This window comes from Squalius cephalus (genome assembly GCF_949319135.1).
Source record: "Squalius cephalus genome assembly, chromosome: 25".
Taxonomy (NCBI): Eukaryota; Metazoa; Chordata; class Actinopteri; order Cypriniformes; family Leuciscidae; genus Squalius; species Squalius cephalus.
The window spans coordinates 7,041,998-7,068,047 of NC_137146.1; the positions used below are offsets into that span (position 1 = coordinate 7,041,998).

The 26,050-nt window shown below is 38.8% G+C and overlaps 1 protein-coding gene across 1 annotated transcript in view; it reads right to left on the reverse strand.

The window, feature by feature from the left end:
• cpne3 (copine III) overlaps positions 1 to 18,908 on the reverse strand; it is a 222,531-nt gene extending 203,623 nt beyond the window's left edge. Inside the window, exon 1 of the mRNA XM_079862935.1 lies at positions 18,904 to 18,908. The gene's annotated coding sequence lies outside the window, so the exon portion shown is untranslated. The remainder of the gene's footprint in view (positions 1 to 18,903) is intronic.
• Positions 18,909 to 26,050: the final 7,142 nt, after the last annotated feature.

Sequence of the window (26,050 nt, forward strand, 5' to 3'; positions counted from 1 at the left end):
TTTTGATAGTGCCACACTTCATCTTTAAATCAAACATAACTGAGAACTTGGTTAACTCTCCTGATATATGTTACATGTTACATCTTTGTACTTCTGACTGTTATATTTGAACATTTTCTCGTATTTCTGCCACCCCACTTTTTTAAGATCACATCCGTCCTGAGCAATAAAGCGCTTCTTTTGGGTAATCCTCAAATTAAACAGAGGGGGTGATGGGTCAGGCAAGCTGGACAGGTGGAGATTCTCTGGCTCTGCCTAAACCCTCTTCCCTGTGAGAGATCAGATCCCTGGCTTTAGGGAGGGTTTATCCAGACCATGTGTTGGAGGTGCTGTCTCCTCTAGGCTCCATGCTGTTCATTTTCCTCTCGGAGGGTCTGTGGCCTATAAATCTGCTTATTAACGTGGCAAAGTGAGCTAGGACTAATGTGTCCACACCTGAGACCACCTGGAAATACCTCCCACAACTCACTTTTATCACTCCTTCCTTCTTTAGAAACCAAAATGAGAGTGGAAAGAAATTATACCTTAGCCAGCGTAATTACTGGTAAGCTGTTTCTGACCATCTAGTTATTCCACTCGAACACACACGGGCCTGACAGCTTGTTAAATGCACTGAGATGTACACGCAAAGTGAGTTATTGATGGCGACTGTAAGAAATTCTGTCATTGTGCTCAGCGATTCCTTGAAGCGGAAAGATACAGGTAACGGTCAGATCAGCGTTCTACCATTCCTTTTTATTCTGATCCAATAAGTGAGTCTGAATCCTTTTCTATTTTTTCTATATTTCCATGACTCCTGTGATTTACTATCTACTGAAGGTTTTACGTTTGAAACATAGTGGCCCACTAAACCCATTTGAGCCCTTTTGACACAATATTACAGTGTGTTATGGTGATGTAATGTCGTACACCCCATATTTGAATGAAGTTATGAGCTCAGGGAGCAAACATATCACACTGTAGACTTCATATTCGTCTGACTCATTGTGTCATAATGACCTCGCTGTAGTCGCACTCAGACATGAAGGCAAAAGAGAGAGAGACATAAAAAAAAATCCCATTCACAGTCAAATGCGATCACACTGTCTGTGGTATAATACAATACAATACAATACAATACAATACAATACAATACAATACAGTACAATACAATGTAATATGTTATATTATTAATTATATTATATTATAACAGTTAAATATAGAAACAGTTATTATTGATAAACTTACTGTATGTTTCAGGCAAAATGTTGTCATTTACTCTGTCTATTATTTCCTAAAAAAGCCACAGTGACCATCTCTGACCGTCTCAGAGTCAGTTTTTTGAACGAATTGTTTAAAAGATTGATTCAATGACTTGCTCAAAAAGACTTGTTTCGTTCTTGAATGAATCTGTTTTTGAACGAAATCTGTACTTCTTTTGAATAAGTAATTACTTTGCGGATGGGAACTATAGTTTGAATCTAGTAAAATATAAGTATCTAAATATATTTTATTTCTGTCTGTAAAGACAAAAGCAAGACCAGACAAGACAGCTCTCCATCGCAGCAAACATGCTTGATTCCTTTCAGGTAAATTTATACTGCAGTGTGCGTTCAGAAGAATTCTGGGAAAGGAAATGTCCGCTCAGAGCTATCTGTGTATTGTGTCTCATACAATTCTCATCAGAGGAGGTGTAGTCCAGCCAACTACACACACACACACACACACACACACACACACACACACACACACACACACACACACACACACACACACACACAGGTAATTAGACAGAAAAGAATGGCTATAGGAGTCTAGACGAATGGGCTCAATTAAGACCCTGGTCTTTATTCAATTGCTCACAGTCCATTTGGCACTTGAGAAGAACAGAGGATGGCTGGTGGTTGTGCTGGATAGAAAATGTCCCTATTTCTGTATGTCTTCAGGTGGAAACAGGCTTTTGTAAGAATACTTGTGTTTTTGGAGATTTGATTACTTAAGTTTTTGAGTTTCTAAAGACCTGTTTCCTTAGCATTAGAAGCGTCTCGGTTACATATGTAACCCTCGTTCCCTGAGGAGGGAACGGAGACGTTACGTCAGTGACTGACGAAATGGGGATTTCGCTTAGAAGCCTATCATCTTCGAGTTCTTACAAAATGAGCCAATGGCAAGGGAAATGCCATGGGTCTGCGGATTTTGCATAGTGCAACTCCACCCCACCATGTGGGTATAAAAGGGGCAGCGCGGCAATCTCGCATTATGTTATGCTGAGGAGCCGAGACTGAACACCTGGATGTTCCAACGGTACAGGGAACTAGGGTTACATACGTAACCGAGACGCTCCCTTTCGTTCAATCACTACAAGTTACGTCAGTGAATGACGAAATGGGGGTCCCAATTCAATCACGCCATAGTGGCTGTCTTCCAGTACCCTGCGCAAGACTGAGCTCTCTGTCGTGAGACTAGCACGGACGAAGGGCTAGGCTTAACGCAGGAATACCAAGGCACACTGGGTGGCATATTCCAGGTGGAATATGTAACACAGCGCCTACCCATAGGGAGGACTTAGAATACAAATATGACCAGAGTTCGGGATGCAAATGGAAAACTCAGAGGTATCCAGCCCGCAGGGTGGATTGTTTCAACCTCGAGATGGCAAGAGGGGTCTTGCCGAAGGAAAACACGTGCTCAGAGGAGACTTACCATGGAAAGCACATGAGGGGGTTGCCCAACAGGGGAACCATGCACATGGAGCACCTAGCCAATCACGAGGACTGACCAACCGGGCATGCACTCTGGTGACGGCATCAACAGTGCCGGAGGAACTCATCGGAGTGGAATAGCGCACGTCTCCAGTCCACGGAGTGGAATGGCGCAGCAAGCGTTGACATTCTGCTTCTGGGCGGCCGAAAACTTTTGGGAAGTCCTCGACCACGCCGCCGAAAAGGCCAGCCTGGGACATGGGAGAGTTGAGGAAACGTGTTCGCTCATCCTCCCGCATATCAGCCAGGTTAAGCCACAGGTGTCTTTCCTGGACCACACATGTGGACATCACCTGACCCAGGGAGGGTGCGGTCACCTTCATCACCCGTAGAGCGAGGTCTTCCATGAGCCCTGGATCAGCCCTACCCTCGTGCATGTCTCTGAGCACCCTGGCCTGATAGACCTGGAGGATGGCCATAGCATGCAGTGAGGAGGCAGCCTGCCCAGCAGCTCTATAGGTCCTCGCCACCAGAGTAGATGAAAAGCTGTAGGCTTTGGAGGGGTGCTTAGGGTGGCCATGCCAGGTGGAGGCGCTGTGGGGACACAGTTGCATCAGCACAGAACGCTCCACCGGGGGGACCCCAGTGTACCCTTTGGCTGGGGCCTCATCGAGGGCAGAGAAGGCAGAAGAGGCCGCTGAGCAGTCGTGAGAAGTCAAAGGAGATGATCAATTGAAGTCAGTTGAATGGAATGGAATCATGATATCCAGTCCTAGTTTCCTGCAAAAAATCTACTTTGAATTGAATCAATCTTGTGAACCTTGTGAAACAGTGATTTGAATTTTATTGAATTGGAAAATCAGTGACGATGCCCAGTCTAAGTTCCTGGCATCGAATCAAATCTGAATTGAATTCATTCAAACCAAGACCTTGAGAATCAGAATGGAATCAAATGAGGAAATCCGTGCCAAATCCCAGTCTTTTAGGGGTGGTTCAGGATTTTCGACATCGGACCTCATTTTCAAGTGAGCCTGGTTGTTATTCATCAGTGGAGACAGTTTTCAAAAAAATTCATCCAGTCCTTACTTTTGGATAGTTCGCCTATGCTAGGCTAGCGCGAGTCAACGGTGCACGTTAGCCTGCCATTAAAAACAGTTTTACCCACTCCACAGTACACCAAAAGCAAATAAATTATAACGCCAGACTATCGATGTAAATGTCTGTTGAGAGAATAATGTTAGAAATCAAACTACCCTTTCATCACATTGCATTAGTTATAATTTGTTCCCTGTATTTATAAGCAGTCTACAGCAGCGGCGGAGTTATATTTGGTTACCTAGGAAACCGAGAGAGCCGGTCCACATAACAATCACGCAAGTGTATTACCTGCCGCAGATAATTGAGATACAAGAGTTCTTTGATTTCTAACATTATTCTCTCAATAGACATTTACATCAATAGTCTGGCGTTATAATTTATTTGCTTTTGGTGTACTGTGGAGTGGGTAAAACTGTTTTTAATGAGAGGCTAACGTGCACCGTTGACTCGCGCTAGCCTAGCATAGGCGAACTATCCAAAAGTAAGGACTGGATGAATTTTTTTGAAAACTGTCTCCACTGATGAATAACAACCAGGCTCACTTGAAAATGAGGTCCGATGTCGAAAATCCTGAACCACCCCTTTAATTCCAGCCGATGAATCAAAATGAATGAATCAAGGTTGTGTGAATCAGAATAGAATCATGCAGGAATCATGATGCAGTACTGCTTTGTGACAGACTGAAACTGGCAGGCCATTTTGCCAAAGTAAATGTATGGTATGTCTCAAGCCAGGCCAGGATTTTGCTGAACAGTCTGTGGTCCGAGTCACTGTTCTTGGCTCTCACTCTTTTGTGTGAACTGCTTTGGCAAGGAATGATAGGAAGAAAGAGGGCCACACCAAACAACAGAGATGCCCAGAGGACTATCACAGCCACATGGCATCTCATAACAGACAATTAACAGATCTGTTGAAACTTTGTGACTGACAACATGGTATTCATTTTTTGTCAGGTTCGACATCCAACAATGTTTTTGGGTATGTAATGCTGTACCGTTTCTAAGTATTTGGAGAAGTCAAAGGGGTCAGGTACAGGTGCAATCTTGCTTACTTTAAAAATCATATCATCATAATCTTATATACAAACTTCATTGGTGGATGTCAAACCTTATCAAAAAATAAATAACATGTTGTATATGAAAATGCGACTGTTAATGTTCATATTTACCACACACAGACAACTGTAATGTTAATCTCTCATAGGAGAGCAGTTTAAAAAACCTCAATAATAAAATATTCAGGCCCATTTTGGATGGAGCTTGTTTAATTACCATGAAAAAATGTCACAATGCCAAAAACAACCTTAATGGTCCTAAAAAGGGCTTCATTTTATTTATGGAAATTGCTAAATATAATATTTACTAAAAATATTTTTTATTCTGATTTTGGCATTAAATATGACCAGATGTGAATTCAATGATATGTATTTTGTTCATGAAAGGGAATCACAAAATATATGAACAAAATACACAGAATCATCATTTCATAGATAAAATGCATCTTGTGACATGCTGAATCATGAAATGGAACATTTAAAAAACAATTACTGGAAAAAATACATTAAAGTATAACTGGATTTTGTGTCGCAAAAAAAATTGTCAGGTTACACTTGGCGCTCCATAAGTGAAAAATATTTTCTCATCTCAGCTTCCTGTTTCAACATGGAAGTATGTCATCACAGGAAAGGAAATAATTATTAAATGGTTTCTGGCATTGACTCAAAGCAAATCAATCTTGTGAACCGTTTGAATCTGAAACAAAACAATTCTCAAAAATTGAACTGAATCAATCTTGTGAACCTTGTGAATCTGAAATAAAACAATTCTCAAAATCTGTGTTGATACCCTAGACCCTGGTGTCAATATTCATATTTGAAACAAATTGAATCAAGAATTGAACTAAATTAGGAAATCTGTGGAGATACCCATTCCTAGTTTCTGGCATAGACTCAAATCAAATCTGAAGTGAATTGAATCAAATCAAATCAAATCAAATCAAATCAAATCAAATCAACCTTGTGAATCAGAATGGAAACAAATTGGGAAATCAGTGCCAATTCCCAGTCCTAATTCCAGTAGAGGAAATCAATCAAGATCTTGTGAATCATGAAATGGAATGTTCAAAAACCATTTAGTGGAAAAAATTCATTTTGTGATCCAGAAAAACACTTTCGTAAACACAATGCAAACGTCCTCCACAGAACACTTACAAAATGCATTTTGTAATGAGATACAGTAATGCATTTTTTTTGCCACATAATTTGTTCAGTCCACAAAAATAGTCAGGTTATTTGGCGATATAACTAAAAAGTATTGTCTCATTCCAACTTCCAATTTCAACAGGAAATATGTGACTTTAATGATGTTTTTCAATTTGAAGTGAAATTGATTTAAATAGTATTGTTGTCAACACTGGATCTTTTTGTTTTGTTTTGTAGATTCCTCTACATGTGTGATTGTGTAATGGAGAGCGAGAGATACTGTAGCAGTGGTTGTGATCTTCAGATCACTGAAATAGGATTTGATGCACCTGGATCTGAGGAGAGCTCCAACTGCGTCTCATATAAAAGGCTTTTATGATTCACTGGGTCAATTATCATTCTAATCTGACTTGCCGGAGAGGCTTTGGCAGAGATGCACGTGACGATACTGGCACGCGTGCATATCCGCCGGAAGCACGATCAAAGGTTACATGTTCTTTTTTTTAAAGCTTCATATCATCCACCATTCCACCTCGCCAGCAGTCACCCACCATTTATCCCACTCCTACCCACAATCCCCTCTGAGGAACTGCCAGAGACAGAGGAGCCGCCACGCAGGTCGGTCGGGCCACCATTACACACCGACTGTTTTATCTGCTTCAAACGGTCGGTAATGGAGAAAGACAAAACCGAGTCAGCGGAGAACCCCGCGCCACCCGCGTGTGAAGTAATTTTTCCGTTCTCTGTGACCCCCTGTGGTGCCGTTCTGTGAGTTCCCGCCAGACTCTCTCTTTCTCTGTCTCTATGGGTGAACCGTCCATGCAGGAGCCTCCCTCTCTCCGTTTCCACTGCAGGAACTTTCCCCAGGAACTAGGAACTTTGGGGTGGTACTCGGTGTGTTTACACCGCAGGAACCAGGGTCCAAATGAAGTTCCGGGTAAATATTTCCCCCTCCGAAAGTCCCTGCTCGCGAGGTAGTACTTTTTCAAAGTTCAAGAACATTCAGGGGTGGAACTTGGGTGCTGAACATGCTGATTGGTTGAGTTCATGCCGCAATTTGATTGGTTGACTCCACGCAGCATTTTATTCAACCACCATCTGTTGCGTTGCGTTGCGTCCAGTAACAGTCGTCTGCTATTCGAAACAACAATGGAGTTTAAAAAATACGACCAATGGACCGACGACGAGGTTTAGGCTTTATTAAGCTTAAATTCAGAGGATGAAATCCAGTGGGAACTGTAAAGTCACGCGCAGTCCTACGTCACCGGACTATTTGCCTAATCTTCACAGTACTTTAGGTCAGGGGGAAAATGAAGTTCCTGGTAAAAAAGTTCCTGGGACAAATTGTTCTGGGTAATTTCAGTGGAAACGCGGCTTTTGGTCAGATTTACGACTATTACTGGTGGAAATAATGTGATACAGTTTAGAGGCAGTTTGACCAGTCAACTTTTCATGAGCTGAAGGGAATTTTAGCCATTCATAACCCTCCCAGACTGTAAACTCGGAAGTGCAGTAGCTTTATAAAACTAAGTTTCTTCTCCAGTTATAACTGGTGAACAGGCCAATCTATCTATCTATCTATCTATCTATCTATCTATCTATCTATCTATCTATCTATCTATCTATCTATCTATCTATCTATCTATCTATCTATCTATCTATCTATCTATCTATACACACACACACACACACACACATATATATATATATATATATATATAATATATATATGCACATTTTGGACATTTGAATACATTTGAATACAATTTTATTTAAATAATTGTTCAAAAAATGAAATAAAATATTACAAATTTAAATATATATAAAAAAGAAAATAGATCCACCTCAAGCAAGTTTGTTTTTTATGCACATTTTGGGAATTTTAATAAAAAAAATATATTTATGTTATTTCAAAGGAATAATATGAATAGAATAATATTTTATTTTATTATCAATATAATTTAAAATAATTATTTGGAATGAACTAAAATTGCAATAAGTTGTTTTGTTCTCTCTGTGCACTCTAAACCACAAGGCATTCATTACATTTAATGAAAGACCCACAGTGGTTACACCTTTCACTTCCATTTTTATTCTTTTGAATACATGGGGTGAAAACTGTTTTATTCTCATTCAATTTTTTTATGCAGAATTTGCAACTTGGATGGAAACATAAACATTATATGCAAATAGCACAAAATGTCATGTTTGTCCATATTTAGATATACATGTGCATGCATCCAATGAAATATTCTGTATGTGGTATACATATTTCTGAGTGCATGAACCTGTGCTTGTGCATTATAAGAGCTTAGTGACATTGTTCAGTTTCTCGAAAAGCATTTTCCAAAGTTTGTCCTTCAGCAAACCACCGCACAGCATGCGCTGCCCTTCGAGCCGAGCTGTAAATGGTTTCAGATTGCCATTAAGAACCATTTACCGTGGTCTCAGAAAACCATGGCTGATTCTTCAACTCTGTATGAATTTTATAAACTCGGCCGGCTTAATGGTTTCTATGAGTACAGGTCACACAGAGACTGAATAACCAAGAGAAAGATTTATCATACACATCCCTACAGTATCGACACTCTTTCCTCTCTGACAGATTCATCCTTACAGAGCCCTTAATTTAAAGTGACTCAGAGGCGCCATACAGTAACCCGTTTAAATTTCACGGTTAGCGCTGTGGCACTGCCATTGGGACACATGAAAGGCCACAAATCTTGGATGGCTCTCTTTGATGGCTCCGTTGAAATCTCCCAGTATCCCCTGTGCGGCTGTGAACTCACATGTCAAAGAGAGTTATTCCATTGTCTATCACTCTCATGTGTGTTTTCAAAGGCACTGATTTATGTTCTGCTATGTTACACTTTAATGAAATTTCATGTCCCTTCCCTTGTCTGTCAATAAGATGGAGATGGCTCTGGTAACACAGTGACGTGCCGGCCCAGCGTGGTAGCGTTGTTTCTTATTATAACTCCGTCATAATGAGATGGAGACAATATTAAGAACAGGCCAAACTCACATTTCCAAAGTGCTATTGTTCATTCCTGTTATGCAAAAATGAATGAGGGATTGAGAGTGTATTTCTTTATAACATTGACCCCCAGTTTCACAGACGAGGCTTAAGCCGAGTCCCAGACTAAAATACATGTTTGAGCTGTTTTAACTGAAAGCAACTTGCATTGACAGATCTATGTCAGTTCCATTGTTTTGTCTCAAGATGCACACCAGTAATGCTTGTTTCTAAGGCACATTTAGCTATAAAAGCTACTTGAATGCTCAACTGAACTAAGACCTAATCCTGGCTTAATCTAAGCCCTGTCTGTGAAACCAGGCCTTAGTTTTGCTTAGGGGTGAAAAAAAGCTGTTTTTTAGCAGGACTATTGGATGACATCTTGCCTAATTAATATTCATGAGACATGCTGATAATAATGTGTCCTGTCCACTTTTCAGACCATTTCAACATCCAAACATCATTCGACCCCACTGACTAAAAAACATTGTTTTGTGTTCCACTGAAGAAAGCAGTCATAGAGATTTGAAATGATCAGAATTTTCATTTTTGGGTAAACTATCATTTTAAGACATGTATGGCCAGATTTACTAACAGCTTGCGCAAGCACAAACCCTCTTTTGGCGGTAAAAAACTACTGTCAGGATTTCCTAAAGACACACAGTGAAAAACTAGCACTAAAAAGGTTTGGACAGGGTTATATTGCTCCCATAATTGTTATATTATGGGAGGAGAGTATTTAAATGAATCATGAAAGGCGATTTACTAAGGTTTGCGCTAGTCAATTTACTAGTATTTGCACCATTATTTAACACCCCCCAATTTTGCACCTGTGTTGTTAGTAGATCACCCGCACCTGATTATCAGTGGCTCTGCTTGTTTGCGACCCTCTGTTAATCTGCGCTGCTCTTGGTAGATTGCGTAGGTCATTATGGAAATGATCCGGAAATGATGATGTCTGTGTTCTTTAATTTGCGCGTCATCAGTAGATCATGCACAGAACTTTCCACTCCCATCCGCGCTTTCATGGAATTGCAGTCTCACGCTAATTTCCCCCATTTAGTAAATCTGGCGGCCCTTAATATAATATATATGATGAGAACATGACAATATATTGTAGAAGGAATGACCTAGAGAGACGTATGTGTTTCCCTCAGTCTCGTCACTGTCATTTAAGGTGTCTTGCCTCACACTGCTCCAGACTCTTAGGAAGAATGTGAGTGTGTTAGAGGGTGAGTCAGTTCTCCATTAGTCTGTCTTTGCGCCTTTCGCCTTTATGAGGTCTGAGCGTTTGGGATGAATAATTGTGCCGCTCTATGTCAGCTCCTGGCGCCACGGCTGTTTACACTCTGGCACCTGCTCCTTTTTAATTAGCTGCCGGGCCAGATCATCTCTTAATCGATTTCGAACATTAAGAAACAAAAGGGAGTCGTAGATGGGAGCCCTGGCATGGGGCGGCCCCCACCTCTTGCAGGGGGAGGTGTGAAGAGAAGCCACCCCCTAATGAGCCGGGGCATCTTAGTGTCACACTCGCACCGAGCCTCATCTACAGACACACAATCATCTTCAGAAATGGGCCAAAACTTTGGTGGGTTTTATTAGCTCATCAGTGCACCCAGCACGTTAGACACCAGGACGACTGAGTGGAAACACGTTTTTTCTTCTTCTCGCTTTTATTCTCTGTCTTTTTTCCCTTCTTGATGCAGTGCTAAGGGTCATTGGAGATGACAGTCTTGAGCCAAATACATTTCAGAAATAAAGCGTTTTGTTTGAAAAGTTCAGATGACCTGCTCTACTTTACTAGGCCAATGGGAAGCTTATAAAACATTTGCTTTGTTTAATTGTCTGGCAGCTTTTTACCGAACACGGTGGTTTGCGCCGACTGCGCAATCTCGTAATCTGTGGCACGCTGGTACTTGTGCATCTAGTCTGTGGAGAGAAGCTATTGAGCACAGGCTCTGTGTGCAACGACGTGCTCATCGATTCCAATTACTCTAAATCTCCACATTACCGTCGGCGAGCGGCAGAGACAAGAACATTTGCAGTAATGACCGAAAAATCAAATTGCGGTGATTGTTTTACTGTTCCTTGGTAAACAAAGATGTTTGTTTAGTAATATCTTCCCATCTATTGATTGGACTGAAGGCATTATTAACCCAGCTGAGGGCTCAGCCACGTGGCACTAACGGAATGAACATCAATCGCAGAAGTCAATCATCTGTCACTCATCTTGTCAACACGGACCTGACCCAGATTTTCCCTGAATCTATGCATTCATTTACCGTAACCATTAGGCCTTTAAATAAGAAACTGCGGTAACACTTTATTTTACAGTGTCCTTGTTACATATGTTTACATGTACTTACCGTAACAGTAAATTATGCATAATTACATGCAATTAACCAAAACCTAATCCTTCCCTAACCCTATAGTATGTAGTTAATTATTATTACTCCGTACTTAAATAGATAATTACACTGTAACACAGACATCTTAAAGTGTAATGTATTCAGGAAATAATGTAATTAGAAGAATCCATCCATCCAACATTAAAGCTGTTTCTACGCATTGTTTTCAAATAGAGCAAGCCTCCCTTCTGCTATTAGTCAGCCAAACAGATAGCCCCGCCCCCAAACTCACACTATTGGCTGAACTAATGTTGCTCTGTTGGGTTTGAAAGCACAACAGTGCCACAGTGTTTGCACTTTTTGGTTCAGATTAAAAATTTCTTGGTTAGAATCAAAAGTGATCGGAAGCAAGTTTATACACACACACACACACACACAAACACACACACACACACACACACACACACACACATATATATATCAACATTCAACATTGATAATAGTAAGAATTGTTTCTTGAGCAACAAATCATCATATTAGAATGATTTCTGAAAGATCATGTGACAGAGTAATGAAGTAATGCTAAAATAGAAAACATTTTAAATTGTAATATTTTAAAATACTGTTTTTTTTTTATCAAATAAATGCAACCTTGTGAGAAAAAGAGACTTCTTTCAAAAACATTAAAATGTCTTAACGACCCCTTTTGAATTTCATTCAACATAATTTCCATCAATATAGGTCTTATGTAAGAGAAGACATCTTAAACTCTGACTGAAAAGGGGGTGAAATAGGCTCATAATAGCCTAATGACACAATGACAAGCAACACAGTCTTTTACAACCCCAGTGAGGTCCTAAATTTACTGACAGCTCAGGGGAGCAGGGGCTCATTTCTCTATGGCCAATAAATGGACGGTCGATTCACCAGGCCACTGGTTCGAGGCTGCTCTAATTCACCACCCGTGTCGTAAATCTCCCTGCCCGACTGCTTTTAACACACGTTCCACACAGGATGTGTTTATTTGTTTCTCTCTAGCCATAATTGCATTTCACTGATTTCAGTTTTCAGTTTTCATTTACACGGTTATGCACAATATTTTCTGTAGTCAGAGAGTGGGCGTCCTTGCAGAAATCCTGGCAAACCCTGTCGGAGTAGGCGATCGGGAGCTTGTAACCCGTAGGCCGTGTGTAATCCACACTGGTTGTCGCTTTGTGTTGTGGGAAGCCTCAGTTGATGTGTAGTGTGAAAGAAATCTGTATTTTCTTTTCCAGAACTCTACTGAATGTACCTTAAACATGTTTTAACAAAACATCCTTTGTAAAAATAATAATCCATATGATGTACTGTGTAGCCTACTGTATATACAGTCATAAAAAGGCAAAACAACTATTCCAATTTGGAACTGAAATTCATTTTGTCATGGTATCCTAGAGTATTTAGCAATTGACTAAAATAATGTGTGTGTATATATATATATATATATATATATATATATATATATATATATAGTCAATGTGTATATGTATGTTTAATATATTTAAATATTTATTTATTAATTGTTTTTTACATGATATAAAGATATGCTTAACAGCACTAAAATTATATATATATATATATATATATATATATATATATATACACACACATATATGTATATATGTATGCATATATATATATATATATATATATATATATATATATATATATTGCATAGGCCTATAAAATAGTAAGAATACAACATTTAGCTGCTTATAGGCTTTAAATATGCTCACAGTTATTAATTGCACAATACTTATTAAATGTGCTCACTGTCTGTTGCTGTCTGTTTTTTTGTTTTTTTGTGCATGTTTTTACTTTAATCTTTAAAGGTCTTGCAATATGGCCCATTGTGAGTTGTTTGGTTCCAGACATCATTGTGATGAAGCGTGGCGCTAATCTAACAAGTTACAGCAGGATAAAAAAAACATTTCTTACTAATCAGGGACAAGGCCATATGGATGGAGTTTGATTACATTAACTTTAATTAACATTACTGTCATCTGTGTGTGATTAGTGGACAGATGTTGGGTAAGGCCTGCAGTCTGTGAAGGTACTGTAATGTGGATCTCAGGTGCCTCTCTCTGGATGTCTGGCATTTCAGCGGGGCTGGAGCAAGGGGGGATTTTCATTCCTCTTTATCATTCTTTTCACGAGCGGATGGGAGGGGATTTATTTAACCTGCTGCTCGACACAGCTGGTGGCCATAAGAGGGAGCTCTAGATATGTCTTTCTTCTGGAGAGGTGTGTTTGTGTCTTTGGGAGTGTTTTATGCCAGTTTAGGCCCATGCTTTAGAGAAATGTGTGAAATGTGATGCTGGGCTGTTTGGCACTATAAAAAAAAAAAAAAAAAAAAAAAAAAAAAAAACGATGGCGGCGCCATGGTTCACTTATGATACCAGATGGTAATACCATGTTATGTTGACATATGATATACAAAATATGTATCATAGTAGCGTACTGTTACCGTTTAGGATTACAATATTCATATATCATGGTATTTAAATAGTGTTACAAAGTACTTTTGTGCTATTGCACATTTTTGCACGATTTGTCCCCTAGCCAAAAACTAACCCATCACAGAAAACTTTCTGCATTTTTACATTTTGAAAAAAACATCCCTTATTATGATTTATAAGCTTTTTTCATCATGGGGACCAAAAAATGTCCCCACAAGTACAAGCATTTTGGATATTGCCATCTTTGTGGGGACATTTTGTCCCCATAATGTAGGGTTTACCAGGCCACACACACACACAGTCTATCTAATTGCAACGCTACCAATAATACAGTATATTATTATTGGTTTTTATTGTTGTGTTGTCGTGATTTGGTACTGTAGGAAAAACAGCTCATATAAGTTTAAGATGGATTTGGAACATGTTTCCTGGTTTGTTTATGGTGTTTTATATTTAACCAGCTTGGCAAAGCAGGCCCCAACCAGATCTACCTAGTATTCCCACCAATAACCTGTTTTGACCAGCTTGGCTCCTATTAATGGCCATAAATTCACTGAACTAAGCTGATGATGACATCACTGTTTTCTCCAGAGCTGATTTATAGATGAATTGAACTCATTCCATAATTGATGAACTTTACACATTAAACCAAACTGAATCAACACTGAACTGATCAATTTCAAAAAGCTGCTTTGAAACAATCTGTATTGTATAAAGCGATATAAATTTGCCACTAGGGATTAATAAAGTTTATCAATTAAATAAAGGTGACTTGAAAAACTCCATTTTGGATCATGTAGAATTCATTTTACCATATTGAGACAACTTGCACAACTAATACAGAAAGACAGTGGGACTGAAATAATTTTCCTTTTTCGTCTTCAGATTTGTCGCATGGATGCACGTTTCTCAGGACGGGAGCAGTTCCTGTTTGTGTCAGACGAAGTCAGTGAGGCCTGGTGTCAATAACACTCCGGTTCTTCACACACCTGCCGGAGATCCAGCATCACACCTCGCAGCCTCAGAGTCGGACTGTGACCCAGGTAATGAAGCTTCCAGAGCGGAAGATCAAATCACTTTCACACACCCTGAGCCTGGATCTGTCAGACTAACAAACACCATAAGCTCTGCAGTGAACTGGGGAAGCATATGTCCGCTGGAATATTTGTAGCAGAAGAAAAAGAGGGGCAGAGAGAGAGAGAGAGAGAGAGAGAGAGACGGCCGAGTTCCCCCAGTATTCTCAGCAGGCAGGAACATCTCGGGGTCAGCGGCACATATCTGCACGGATTATCACGCTGTCACACTCCGCCTCACGCCAGCGGATAACAAGCCAGCCTGCTGCTGAAAGGAGGAGGGCACGAGGAGAGAGAAAGAGAGAGAGTGACGACACACATGTCCACAAACTCACACACATAACATATTAGCATGACACACGGTCAAGAGTTCTACATAAAGAACATGAACTTTCATGTGGCGCACCTGTGTAAATAACGTGATTTAAGAGGATGTTGGTCTTTATGGTGCAAAAAAAAGTTCTTAATTAGTTTTTTAATTAGTCCATTAAAAATATCTAATAACCATTAAACAAGATTGATTTATGAGATGGTAGGATTTGTTGTTGACTTGTTTATACCTAAAAGTAAAAATCTAGTGCAGTAAGAAACTAGTCATAATATCTTATGCAATGTTGCATACATTTATAAGGATTTTGATCAATTTTACCTGGCAAATTAATTACAAATATGTAATAGCATGCTTTGCTGTTTACAGAACATGCATAAAAGAAATTTTCTGCATTTTTCATGCAGAAAAAATTCAAATTAATAAAAATGAGTTGAAAAATAGTTTGAAAAAAAAAAAAAATCTGGAGAAAAACTATGTCATGCATCCCTACTAATTGGCACATTTGCAAACACTTTAGTGACCTCATGTGAATGTGAGCCCCTTTTCTATTTGCTGATTAATCTCATTCATTTGTTAGTGGAAAAACTACGTTAAATAATGGGACTATAACCTTGTGGTTTTGTGTGTCCGAACACTGAAAGGACCTTCTGAAAAACATTATGAACAACATAAAAATGCATTAAATTTATGTGTTTGGCAGGCATTTATATCCAAAGCAAATTTCAGTAGATGCATTCTCTGGGAATCGAACCCATTATGTTGCGTTGAGACCTTGAGAGCAAAAAAAATGAATAACCCATCGGAGAAAAGCTTTTTTCGTTTTGTCATGCATTCAAATTGGCATCACAGATCTTTAATATAAAAGCAAACAACCCCAAACCCTTCAATATATGCATGTTTGCTTTGTCCACTTGGCTTGTTTGTCCACTTTTCCCCGCGAACAGACATGCATGCTCGTAAGATACATAAAGATTGAGAGCTTCTCCTCCTCGCTGTGGAAATGTTGCTTGGCATTTGCAGTAAACACAACAGATGGTGTGACTATGCAGGCCAGTAATTTTCAAATCAATAGTGCAGCTCACAGGACCAACTGTGTGTTCTGCCGGAGGAACTCCATGACAGGCCCAGAGGAGATTCGCTCAAGGTGCGGCAAACACACACAAAGGCGGCGTTTTCGCTTTTCTCTCCCTTTTAGAAAACACACAAAATGTGTGGTGCAAAAAAAGCCTTCAAACACGGTCCATCTCCAACCGTGTCTTCCGTGGAACTCATCTCAGGCCTGACACTTATGCCCCATAGCTCTTCGGAGAGCAAATAAAGGCAGCCCTCATGCGATCAAACGAAAATCTCCATATGATGGATCCGAAAGGTACGCATTTATGACCCATCCGTCACTCCGCTCCCGGTGCTTGGTAAATAGCCCGCTGTACTTATTAAGGCTCTTGCTGCGTTTCAGCTGATTGGCAGTCAGTGGGAGCAATCATAGAAAGATACAGATGCCCATTAGGACGTACACATGTTGTCATGGCACTTCTGAGAACGACAGAGGGCTGTAAACGCTAATAAGACCATCAGTTAATGCTGCTGGCTCCGGATGTGGCCTTGGGGTTCTATTCGCTGATGCATCTCCGAGGGATTTGTTCGTGGAAAAATGCATTTTTTTTTTTACATTAAACAATTGGCGGAATCGGACTAAAATGTGAAGGCAGGCAGCCTTGTGCTTTTTAGAACCGAAAAGACGTCGTATTTGTATTATATTAAAAGCAAGCAGGAGAGAGAATATATTGGGAACTTGAAAAGAGATAGCAAATAAACAAACAATCAGAAGAGGTGAGAAGAAGGACGAAGAGAAAACAAATGATCATCAGATTTCTCTGAGAACTGAGATCTGACCCTTGGCAAGACGCAAACAGCCCACAGCCGCATTGGAGAGTCACACGCTGTAGCCTACGTCACGAGACAGCTTCTTTAGATCACTATTTATGGTTCATTAAGTATTTTCCGAGCTGTGTTGCTGCGTACTTGTTATGTTGTGGAGGAACGAACAGCATCGCCTGACCTCTGTCTTAATGATGCTTCATTCTGCTTGTGCAAATAGCCATTCCTCATAGGCTGACGTTGTTATTTAAAGTGGAATATTAAATCGGCGTTCACGCCACCGTGGCTTTCCGTAATTGTCTCTCTCTTTCCTTATCTGTATGTATTAAATTTGGGTGGTTTTACATGTACAAACAAGGATTGTGTCAATCATAGAGGGTCTTTTTACTTTCCTTTTCATGACTAAATCATCCGTCACGGTTCGTTTCAGCCTAGACATTCTAGCATTAATGAAATGAATTTGCTTTGTTGTTTGGTTTCATTTTCAATAAGTGGGTTTTTGTTTGATCTGATCTGATTCAGAGATGGTGTTGTACGGATAAAGCAGGGTTAGATATGCAGCAGAGTGTGTGGGCTGTTTACAGCCTGACTTTCAGTGTACATTGTGTCATGTGATGTGTCCATAAATGTTACATGTCAAAATAGTCTTCATTTAAATAATTCCTGCCTAAATCATACGGCAAAAAAGGGGGCGAGGCCTGGTTGAGTTGCGTTAGTGTGTTGAAACTCATGGTACGGGGCGTGATGTTTTCGAAACACGTTCAAAGCAGTTGACCAATCACAACACACCGGTTCAGCCGACCAATCAGAGCTAATTGAGCTTTTCGGAAGGAGGGGCTTCACAATGACACAAGGGTGTGTTTCCCAGAGGCATCGTTAGCCAACTATGGTCGCAATTTCCATTGAACTCTGATGGTAACGAAGGAACTTGCGACTATTGGCTTTGGGAAATGATTTTGGGCTGTCCCAGATACAAGATGACCAATCGTGGCGATTTCTGTGGTCGTGGCTCCTAACCGGTGGTTCTATGTCGTACAGTGAGAGAGGTTCAAAGATGGCGGTTGTCACGGTCCTGCGACCAAAGATAGCATGCCATACTTTTCTGACAGTTTTCTGACAATTTAGCATGAACATCTCACAGTGTGTTTGATGGTACGACCTACGTCCACTGACTAGCCAATAAAAATGCAACATGAAATGGTATATTGATCAAAGTGACATGCCGCTAAAACTTAAAACGACTTACCTCAAACTCCATTTGCAAGATTGCCAAATGCCAAGTTGGCCTCTTTTCCCTAGCACTGACCGTGTCCATAATATTCTCCTCTAAAGTGAAGAAAATTCATCTGGCTCTATTTGTTTACCACTAGCAAATGCAGATGACGTCTTCTATAGAGCTGGTAAGTCCCGCCCCCTCCGCTAACCCCACTGGACCTCTAGGTTGAAAAATCGTCAATACAAGTGAATGGGAGAAAATAATTATTTTCTGGTCCCGTTTCAATTGTGCCATGAATGTGAACATATGTTGTCTGTGAATTTTTTATATAATCTTTCGTGTGAAGAATGCTACAATTTAGCGGGTAGAAGTTTGATACGGTTAGACTTTGTGTGAGAGCACTTTGTGGACTACAACTCTTCGCTGCTTTCGACGCGTTTGAAACGTCAACACCACTAGCACACGGACACTAGCTCACGGATCCCGCTAAACATGGCTGTGTCTTTGGTGCACTTCACCGCCTTCTTTCAGGGAGAGGACAAAATCGTTGAGGTTGGCGAAAACCACGGGTAAGTCAACTTTATGGGGTGACGTCACATAGGCGACATGTAGTCTTTCTCGTTATGTCTTTTCCACAACTGCTAGCCGAAGAATCATACCATATACTGTCAAACTCGTAACATGAAAGATTATATAAAAAATTCACAGACAACATATGTTCACATTCATGGCACAATTCAAACGGGACCAGAAAATAATTATTTTCTCCCATTCACTTGCATTGACGATTTTTCAACCTAGAGGTCCAGCGGGGTTTTACGGAAGGGGCGGGACTTACCAGCTCTATACTAACTTGCGTCGTAGCCTAAGATTCAATAGGTGTCATCATCGTACAGTCTACATACATGTCGCACCCAAGTTTATTAGATTAGTCCTGTGTGAATGTGATTTGTAATGATTTTATAGGATTGCCGAAATCATTGCCATAGCAGGCGTTACAGACAGAAGAGAGGTGCTGCAACAATGTAAAATATGTGGCAAAAGAATGTGATTTTTGAGCATTCAAGCATGAAAACTAGTAGACCCCAAAAAAGACTTTGACTTTGTAAAAGGGCATAAAATGCCTCTTTAATGTGTTTATTTAAATTCACAATTGTTGCTCTTATTCTAACCCTGTTCTTGCACTGACATCCCCAAACAGTTGTATATTCTCCACCATCTGGTAATGGATGATCTCAGTGCGTAGGTGGTGTAATTCAAAGATAGCCTTAACTTTAGTTGTTGTTCTGTGCTCAAAACCCCTCTAAAACCAGCAGACTAGCTCTGGTGCTTATAGCTACGACTGTTTTAAGCTGTTTCTTTTTCAGCAGGGACACGCATGCAGCCACAGCTAATAAATACGTGGGCTAGCATGCAGGCTAATGTGTGTAATGCTTTAAACGATTCCGCTGTTAATATGCAATACAAAGCGCACTGAGAGTCGTCATTGACAGACAGAAAAAAGGTTTTAGTTCTTTAGAACAATCTGAACTCGAAGCATTCAGCGCTTTTAAGCCATCACTCAAGGCTACGTCAGTTAGCATGACCGTAATCATATCTTTATGTTCATGATAAATATTACTGTCATCTCCACGACAACAATCTCTCACGTCGCCGTTTTAATGAGAGACAATTAATATTTATTCCTTTTCTGTCGGCAACTAAAGCGTTTCATATTCCACACATTTTCTGCGGAATAAATCAAGTCTCCCTCATATTCAGAGCTATAAAGGGGCTCTTGCTGGAAAAGCCACGCTGCGCTTCAGGCAACTTAATTGTGCCGTGGTGAAAAAATGAGGCAATTCATCCATTAGTTTATAAAGGCCTTTCCCTGGAGACACCAGAGAGTGATTTAAGGTCAATGACACTGATTCTCTATATGTGTTTTTCTTTTTTCTACCCTTTCCTCACACTCCCTCTCTTTGTTTGAAGAGTAACACCGACAACATGCTTTGCTAACATAAAAAGAAGCCCCGTTGTAATCCTCTATCCAATATGTCATTGATTTTTCAGGTAAATTGGATGGGTTTTGAATATTGGATTATGTATTTAGTGGCCAATATTTCATTGCAAGATTATTGAAAATGTAAAAATGAATGTTTGTAATATGTGCACGGCCTGTTTGAGATCTTGTCAGGTGATCCAGATCGTGTCCAGCCTAGTTTGCATCATTGTCACTCAATAGCACTAAAAAATGAATAGATATTCATGAGTCCATATTTTTATTTCACAAAATGTATTTGGATTTCCAAATTGATGTGTCTTATCACTCTATGGTCTCTCTCTAGTCACATACTGTATATGAATAATTTACATTTCATATATTATTATTATATATCTAAATTATAAATACATTATATATATATATTAAACAAATAGTGTTGAGAAATATCTAAAATAAAATTTAAACTCATGTTTATGCATCATTTATATATATAAATATATATACATAAAAACAAAATTATATTTAATTTTAAATATGTATATACTATATATATATATACATACAAACATATGAAGACTTCAGATGCAAAAGCCTCTAAGTCGGTCTAAAGTTTTTGTTTAATATTAACATTTTTATCAGGCTCCTATGTATAGGTTTCTACCCAAGTACTGGCATTTCTGAACGGGCCGAGGCTGGGATTTAGTGAGTTTGAAGTGAAAGTATTTGATGAACGTATACTATGTGCGGAGAGCATTCACTCAATTTTATTATCTCATTTTTGACAGAGGTGGCTTTTAGAGGCTTTTGCATCAGAGGTCTAATTTAATATATTTATATATCAAGAAATATCTAAAATCAATAATATATGAATACATTTTAGTTTATTTATTTATAGTGTTGTGATTGGTGGAGTATTGTTTGGCCCAAAAAATAATATTGCAAATATGTTTCACATCAGATATCTTTGAAATCCACAAATTAATATGAAAGCATCTCAGAGTGCACTGGTCATCTTGTATATATAAATCAGCAAGTGAAGACATTTTAAAAAAAGGAAATCTCATTAGCTTGACCATCCTGTTGACTAACTAAAACCTGGTGCCTTAGGAAAGAAATAAACAAGTCTTTAACGTGGTTAGACGACGAGGCTAAAGTGTGCGGAGTGTGTTACAACAGACAGACAGTGGGAGGAAAACAGAATTCATGACAGGCCTGTGCAGCTGATTCAACCCACACACAGGAGCCAGATACACCACACGCACACGCTCACACAGGAACCAACCAACCTGCACCCTCTCACCCGCTCCTTCTCCTTTCCCAGAGTTCTCTGCCTCCTGGCCCATCTCTCATGTTGATTGGTGGCCCTGTGTTGCACGTTGATCCATTGTGATGTCATATGTCTGTGCTGCTCCTGGTTCCTATGGCGATGCGCAGCAGAGGGAAAGCTACAAAACCAATTGGGTAAATATCACGAAAACATGTCCAGGACACATTTCACACAACATAAATCCTGATTTTTATTTATTTATTAAAAAGTCACTTAATTGTGCTTAATTTACCTAAAAATTGGTTTTATTTTTTTAAAAATATATATACATTTAATTTAGTACATGAAATACATCATATATTTTTTGCTAAATATAATTTATTTCTTTTAGGATGAAATAAAAATAAAATTAATAGTCAAATTCCATCAAATTGAATTTAATAATCTTTACACATTTTAGTTGAATAATTTAACAATCCTTAATCAATTATTCAATTAAAATGTGTAAAGATTATTCAATTCAATTTGATGGAATTTTACCGTTAATTGAAATGTGTAAATCGTAAAAATAAATTGGTAAGTTGAGCCCATGCACCACACAAGAATTTGTTCTTACACCACTGGAATCAGATAACTTTTATAAAGTTTTTTTTAAAACTTGGGGGGTGGTAGGGGTGGGGTGGTGTGTTAATTTGAATTAAAACTGATTTTGGCTAAGGAGACATTTTAAGATGCCAGCTGTGTTTTGGCCCAAAGACAAACACATCTTATCTCAGTTTCCTTGGTAAAGCGAGCGAGGGGTTTCATAATTCTTGCCCTGTAGTTGGAAGATCTCGGCTTCTCATCCAAACTCAAGGCCCTCAGCATTGGCGCACGGGACGCCCACGCAGGCCCACGGCATTATGAGCCAATTATGCAGTATTACCATTAAATTTGATAATCGAGCAATTTTAGTTAGCCAATTGATGGAGATACACATTTACGCATGCATCACAATAGCAAGAAACAGTTTATCATATGCATGAATATTGATTAATGATTTGAATACACAGCAGACTGAAAAAAATGTGTGTTCTGGGATTTGACGTCATTCCTGCACCACCCTATTTCATTTTTTTATTGCATTAACAAGAACATTAACATAATGTACACTTAAAGAGATCATTCAACTATTACCTCAATATAAGTTACATTTTAAATATTTATTATTTGTCCATTTTTGTTTGTGTATATGGTATTTGCCATGCATAATTATTAAATGAATCACCTAATGTTGCTCCAAACTCTTGCTCTTCTACAATAAACCACCCTATTTCATCCCAGATACAAACGCTTGTGGATGACATCATTGGTTGTGGGCGGAGCCTCTGAGAAGTGTGGTACGACACTGGCCTTCAGGACACGAAGCCGACTTTGTTCTCACGACTCACCTGGAGGAGCGTTTCACCCAGCCACTCACTCGCTCTCCGTCTCCTTGCTTTAGAGTGGAAATGACTTGGAAATCTTTTTCCATTCCTTTCATTTTCATAACATGTGCAGTGTTCTGATTCTTCATTTATTTCTGCGTGGGTGAAAAATGGGGCTGTAAAGTTGTGGTGGCAGTGCTGCAGTCCTGTGCTGCTCCCCTGAGCGATTCCACTGCCTCTCAAACACAGAAGCAGCATTTCATGAAGAGAAGGTGAGTTTACTGTTGCAAGAGGGAGAGGGAGAGGGAGAGGGAGAGGGAGAGGGAGGGAGAGGGACAGAACACCTCTTCTATCCCAATGGTTGTGAGATAACAGTTGAGCCATGAGAGAGTGTGTGTGTGAAAGCAACCTCCATTCCCAAAGCCCCAAACATCTAAATAGCCAGAAAAATTCAGTGAAAAATTACTTCTTTAGCGGTTCTGTAGGGAAGCTGTTTAGAGACTGAATGCGTACAAATAAAGACACTGTTCGCTTCATTATTATTAGTGAATTTAATCAAAGGAATTAATCAAATCGCTTGAAATTAATCAAAGGAATAGTTTGAGAGAAGAAAATCCAGTCATCTTTTACTCCTGTTGTTCCAAGCCTGTATGACTTTCTTTGTTCTGTGGAAAATAGATATCAAGAAGAAGCTAAGCTACTTTTTTCTTTATTGTGGACAGATGTTTGTTGAAAAAAAGCAATAACAGGGATTTTTCAAATTAGGGTCCGGGGACCCTCAGAAGGGTCTGCAGAAAATTTGAGCATTTTCTGAAAAAATTCTTGAAAATTGGAGAGTTTTCAGAGTTACCATGTAACTACTATCAATATTGCTATTATTTTATTATGCTTTCTTAAAAATTATGAAATTTATTATAATTATTTACATTCATAATTAGATTAAGTTTTTGAATTTGAATATTCTTATTGTTTTTTTTTTTAAACCCATGTTTGGGTCAAATGTGGACAAACCCAACTGTTGGTTTAAATTATGCTGGTTTGTGCATATTTGACCCAAACATGGCTTGAAACAATCCAGCATTAGAGAATATTTCAATGATTTGCTGTGCTTTTTGTACCGTTTTGGAAACAGCTTGATTTCTTTATAATATAACGCTTAATATTTTTCTCACAGAGTATACAGTAAATGGGTCTTTATACGTACATGAAATTATATATGTTCCATTATATTTTATTTCTCTCAAAGGAGTCATCATATTTTGGATCATATGAACATAAAGTTGGGTGGATTCTAATTGGCTGTCAATGTTTTTGTTGTTCATCAGCTAGAAAAAAAAAAAAAACCTTCTGAAATTTATTCCAATGATATTTTTCATCTGTATCGTGTGCGTTTACACGCATGTTCTTAAACCAACAATGCATGTAAATGCGTTAAACCGTTTTCCTTTATTGGTGTAAGTTGTTCCAAACCTGTATGGATTTCTTTCTTCTGCTGAACACAAAAGACGATATTTTGAAGAATGTCTGTAACCAAACAGTTGATAGACCCATTGACTTCCATAGTATTTTTTTTTTCTGTACTATGAAAGTCAATGGGGTCCATCAACTGTTTGGTTACCCACATTCTTCAAAATATCGTCTTTTGTGTTCAGCAGAAGAAAGAAATCCATACAGGTTTGGAACAAGATGAAGGTCTGAATATTCAGGGCCAGTTAACCCCCACTGCCACATGCAGGCTGAGAAATGGCTTCATTTAAGCTGATGATTGAGTCTTTTTTTGATTGCGAATGCTAAAAACAACATGCTCCTTATTTTGTGTTGCACTACATTTTCTTTTTTTCTTTTTTTTACTGTGTAGTAGCTGATTAAAGCGAGCAGAGAAGTGCTGCTATTATGAGCACTTATTGACTTGCTTTTTTCAGGTCATATTCACAGAGAAAGTGATTTTGCCTTCTGGTGAATCAATGGGCATCAAATGAGATGGACAACACCCATTTCCTGTTCCTTCCCACCTCATGCATATAAATCTCACAGATGTTGTCGCACCCTTGAGATGATGCTCTCAAAGGCGGCTCATCGATTTGTTGAGGTTGTAGTGTTGCGACGTGTTCTGGAGCTCATCGCTCGATTAATGAATGAATGAATGACTGAACCTTATTTTGCAACATTTACAAACAAGTATTTTAGCATAGAAAAAATGAAAATATTATAACAGTGCCTCTAAAATATATTTTCCTTTTTTCTTTCAACCAAGGCTGTGCAGGCCTTTTTCCACCATGATGATAATAAAAATACTACTACTAATAATAATTGTGACTTACTTTATATCCCATATTGTGACTATATTTTCACAGTATGACATTATACATAACAATGTTTTTTTTATTTATTTTATACCTTTATGTCACAAGCAATGTTACTTTACTGAGATACTCTTATAGTCAATATTTTTAATTATTTTATCATTTTTTTACTAGTTATTGTTTATATATATATATCCATTTAGTTCTAATTCGTTTTAATTTCAGTTTTAGTTATTTTAGTACAAGTTAAACTAAATGAAAATGAGAAATGTGGCCTTGGCAGCTGTCTAAAATATAGATTTTTAAATTTTATTACTTGCAATGATGAGTCACAACTAGCTTAATTAGCTTTTTTTGACTCTGCAGTGGAAACACACTTTCCATAGATTAAAGATGGAAATGCTACACAGAATTTCAGCACGAGGAAGTTAAATACATTGCGAATGCCATTTCATAGTGTCTCTAAATGGTTAAACTTAGCATTAAGGGACAATGTTTATGTTGAGGGCACAGCATCATGTTTTATATTTCAGATACATTTGGTTTAATGTTCAGTGAGTTTCCATTCACGTTGTTGAACTTCTCTCATGTCTCTCATCTGCATCTACACATTACAGTAAGTTGCGCTTGGTGCTTTTTAAAAGTTGACAGACAAACTATTAGGCTGGTAATAAAACAGCCTTTCTGCTCTCCTTAATGTCTCACAGTGTGGCGCATGCAGACTTAGTCTCATTGAATCTAAAATTTAAAA